Source organism: Echinops telfairi, unplaced genomic scaffold, assembly GCF_000313985.2.
Source record: "Echinops telfairi isolate 266 unplaced genomic scaffold, ASM31398v2 ScPeMD7_2291;HRSCAF=2852, whole genome shotgun sequence".
Lineage (NCBI taxonomy): Eukaryota > Metazoa > Chordata > Mammalia > Afrosoricida > Tenrecidae > Echinops > Echinops telfairi.
The window spans coordinates 11,130,875-11,135,899 of record NW_022106189.1 but is presented as its reverse complement, the minus strand read 5'-3'; positions in this window follow the sequence as shown (position 1 = coordinate 11,135,899).

Below are 5,025 nucleotides of genomic sequence, written 5' to 3'. Positions count from 1 at the left end.
CTTATTTTTATTTCTTAATAAACAGGGCTCTCTTCATCGGTTCTGTTTTGCTCTACTTTTGGAAGTGGCATCGCCAAGTCTCATTGCAATCAATTCATTTCTGACTCATAGCACCTGAGGTAGTTAGTTTATTGTGCCAACCTGGCCGGTAAACACACAGGGGATTAATTGAAGGGTGGAGAGATAAATGGCTTGGTGAGCCTCGCCTTTCTTGTCTCTTGCTCTTTGATCATCGGACCAGTGTGCGGCTGCCTTGTTTGTTCTGTGCCTCCATTTGCAAGCTACACTACCTGTGGGACACCTAACCCGTGGACTGTGTCGCTGTCATTTGAGGTTCCTTCAAGACCTGCTTCGCCACACCACTGGAATTTACATCTCTTGAGCTGGGGACTGTCGGACCCTGTCATCTGGCTGACTGTTGGTGACCTGCTTGCAGTTTGCTGCCTGTGCCTGGATAGCCTGTATTGCTCTACAGAGGACTACCTGGCGGCCCTCAAGACTTGAAGGACTGCCAGCGTCTCACAGCTGTCTCACAGGAGTGAGTTGCACTGAGCCATTTGTACTGCTTTATTTCTTGTAACTGTTTATTTCTTATGTTATACATCTATCTATCTGTATAAATATATATAAAATTATTAGCGTTCTGGTTTTGTTTCTCTAGAAAACGCTGTCTAACACAGCCCCCTTATAGGAAAGGGTGGAATTGCCTTTGTAGCTTTCTGAAACTCTCTTTTAAAAAAATCCTTTTACTGGGGGCTCTTACAGCTCTTAAAACAATCCATACATCCATTGTATCAAGCATATTTGTACATATGTTGCCATCATCATTTTCTAAACATTTATTTTCTCTTTGATCCCTTGGTGTCAGCTCCTCTTTTCCCCTCCCTCCCCTCTCCTGCCCTCATGACCCCTTGACAAATTATTAATTATTGTTTTCATTTCTTACACCAAACGCTGTCTCCCTTCATCTATGTTTCTGTTGTTAGTCCGCCTGTGTGTGTGTGTGTGTGTGTGTGTGTGTATGATCATTTCAATTGGTTCCCTCTTCCTCCCCTCCTCCCCCTACCTTCCCCCTACCCTCCTGGTAACGCCACTCCTGTTTCTGTTCCTGAGGGGTTTATCTGATCTGGATTCCATGTGCTGGGAGCTCTTATCTGTACCAGTGTACATGCTCCGTTCTAGCCAGAACTGAAAGGCAGGACTGGGGTCATGATAGTTGGGGTGGGGGTGGGGATGAGAACGCCTCAAAGAATCAGAGGAATATTGCGTGTGACACTGTAACACTCTGTGGGAGTAGAAAGCCTTGCCCTTTCTCCACAGAGTGGCTGGTGTTTTGGAACTACTGACTTTGTGGATAGCAGCCCAACATGTAAACACTACACAACCAGGGCATAGGTTAGACGTGGCATAGGTTAAAAATACTGCATGTCCTTTGATTATAAAAAAGACTTGGTGGTTGTTAGGTACCATCAAATGCTTTCTGACCAATAGTGATCCTATGGACAACAGAATGAAACAATGGTCCACCATCCACACAATTGTTTCTATGCTTGAGCCTATTGTTGCGGCCACTGTGTCAATCCAGCTCGTTGAAGGTCTTCCTCTTTTTCACTGTCCCTCTACTTCACCAAGCATGACGTCCTTCTCCAAATACTGATCTCTCCTGACAATTTGTCCAGCGTATGTAAGAGGGAGTCTTGCCATCCCTGTCTCTAAGGAACATGCTAGCCATACTTCTTTCAAGACAGATTGGTTTGCGCTTTTAGCAGTCCAGGGTACTTTCTGTATTCTTCCCTAGCACCCAATGTAAATGCATTGATTCTTCTTTGGTCTTCCTTATTCAATGTCCAACTTTCACGTGCTTATGAGGCAATGGAGAGTACCATGGCTTGGGCCAGGCACACCTTACTTCCTTGTCTTTCAATACCTTAAAAATGTCTTGTGCAGCAGATTTACCTAATTCAATGAGTCTTTTGATTTCTTGACTGCTACTTCCATGAGTATTGTAGATTCAAGCAAGACAAAATCCTTGACAACTTCAACCTTTCCTCCATTTATCACGATGCTACCTATTGGTCCAGTTGTGAGGATTTTAGTCCTGTTTACATTGAGCTGTAATCCATCCTGAAGGCTGTAATCCTTAATCTTTAGCAGCAAGTTATTCAATTCCTCCTCACTTTCAAAAAGCAAGGTGTGTCATCTGCACATGGCAGGTTGTTAATAAGCCTTCCGCAACTACTGATGCCATATTCTTCTTCATATAATCCAGATTGAATAGTATCGGTTTCCTACTAGTGAATAAGTGATGCACACATTTCCCGATTTTAAATCATGCAGTATTCCCTTGTTTTCTTCACACAACTAGCTCCTGATCCATGTACAAGTTCCACATGAGCACAATGAAGTGTTGTGAAATCTCAATCTTCTGAAGGTTATCCATTGTTTGTTGTGATCCACACAGCTGAATGCCTTGACAGAGTCAATAAAACAAAAACACAAGTACTCTGGTATTCTCTGCTTTCTGGTACTCTCTGCTTTCAGCCGAGATCCATCTGACATCATAAATGATATCCTTTGTTCTATGTTCTCTTCTGAATCTGACCTGAACTTCTGGTGGCTTCCTGTCAATATACTGCTGGAACCTTTGTGCGACAATCTTCAGCAAAATTTTACTTGCATGTGATATCAATGATATTGTTATATAATTTGAGTATTCTGTTGGGTCACTTTTCTTTGGAATGAATTCAAATATGGATTTCTTTCCGTTAGTTGGCCAAGTAACTCTCTTCCAAATTTCTAAGCATAGTCAAGTAAGTTCTTCCAGTGCTTCATCAATTAATTAAAACATTTCAATGTGTATTCCATCAATTCCTGGAGCGTTGGGGTTCTTTTTGCTAATGCGTTCAGTGCAGCTTGAACTTCTTCCGCAGCACCATTGGTTCTTGGTCATATGCTACCTCCTGAATTGGTGACATGCAGACTAGTTCTTTTTGGCACAGTGACTATCAAGTCTTTCAATTTTCTTTGGATGATTCCTACATCATTCAATATTTTCCTTGTAGAAACTTTGCAACTCAAGGCTTCAATTTTTTTCTTGTTCAATTTGTCTTTTTAAGTTATATATTGAGATATATAAGTTATATATTAAGTTATATATTAAGATATATTGAGTGTGTTTTTCCTTTTTGGTTTTTCAACTCTAGGTTTTGTATATTTCATTACAAAATTTTACTTTGTCTTCTCAAACTGCCATTTGAAAATTTCTATTCAGCTCTTTGACTTCATCATTCTTTCATTTGTTGTAGCTACTTTATGAACAGGTTTCAGAATCTCTCTGACATCCACTTTGATCTTTGCTTTCTTTCCATTCTTTTTAATGGCCTTTTGTTTTCTTCATGAGTGATGTTCTTTATGCTCTCCCACGGCTCATCAGGCTTCTGTCAATACTGCTCAATGCATCAAATCTGCTTTGGGGGTGTCCTCAAAATTCTGTGGGATAGACTTAAAGTCATATTTTGGCTCCTGTGGACTTGTTTTAATTTTCTTCAGCTTTAAACTGAACTTACATATGGCACTTAATGGTCGGTTCCACAATCAACTCCTGGCCTGGTTTTATTGAGCTTCTCCATGGTCACTTTCCACAGATATAGTCAATTTTATTTTTGTTTATTTCATCTGGAGAGTTCCATGTGGATTGTCACCTTTTGTGTTGTTGGAAAAAGGCATTTCCTGTGAACAAGTTGTTGGCCTTGCAAGAGTCAGTCATGCAATCTACTGCTTTGTTTCCATCATCAAGACCATAATTCCAAACTACTGTTTCTTCCTCGTTGCTTCCAACTTTCCATTGTAATAGCTGTTAACTATCAAGCATCTTCATTGTATATTTGACCAATTTCTAACTGAAGTCCTTAGTAAAATTGTTCAATTTCTTCATCACTAGTTTTCATGGTTGGTGCATAAATTTGAATAATACTTGTACTGATTGGATTTCCTTGAAGGCAGCTAGATATAATCATATCACAAACAGCATTATTCTTCAAGATGGTTTCTGAAATATCCATTGTGACAATAAATGTAATGACTTTCCTTTTAATTGTATTATTCCAGATAGTAAATCATATGCTTTTCTGATTCAGTTTGGCCAATCCCAGTCTATTTTTGCTCACTAATGCCTAGGATATCAATCCATTTCATTTTTGATGACTTCCAATTTTCATAGATTCATATTTTGCACATTCCAAGTTCTGATCACTAGCTGATTTTTGCAACTGTTTCTCCTTACCTAGAGCCCTAGCCTATCAACAAATGAAGATCCTGAGGACCGACTCCCACAGGCTCTACCCCACTCATATCACCATGGTCTTCTCCACTCTGAGAAAGCCGCTCCTCCTTAGTCACATTTGAGTGCCTGCCAACTTGAGGGGCCCAACCTTTGGCACTATCTTTGACCATGTTCTGCTTCCAGTCATTAGGCCTTCAATATCGGACAGTGCTTTGAAACTGTGCATAAGGTTTTCAGTGGTTACTTCCTCTAAAGTGGACACCTGATTCCTTCTTTGTTGTTCTTATTCTGGAAGTGCTAATGAAACCTGTTCACTTTGGATGACCCTGCTGGTATTTGAAATACCAGTGACATAGCTTCAAGCACCACAGCAATACACAAGCCACCATGGTATGACAAACTGACTTACAAGTGGTGGGGAAAGACTTAGAGCAAGGCTTTATTTGCCAGGCCTGTAACTCATGGCTTAGAACTTTCCACTAGAACGTGAATCAGACTCTGATGACACTGGCTCTGAACTGGAGCGAGAAGTTCAGAATTAAGCCCTGACTCAGATTCAACTTTATGAATCCTTTAGGGAACTGACTCCCACAGGCTGTGTCCTGCTATTTCTGAATCTAGTTTGTAGTTTCAAGGAGAAGAGGCTTTGTGGGCTTCTTCTGTATCTTCTTTCTCACCACCCCATGTAGACGAAACAAGGGAAGAACCTTTTCTCTGGAAGCTGAAAGAATAGTGTTTGGTGG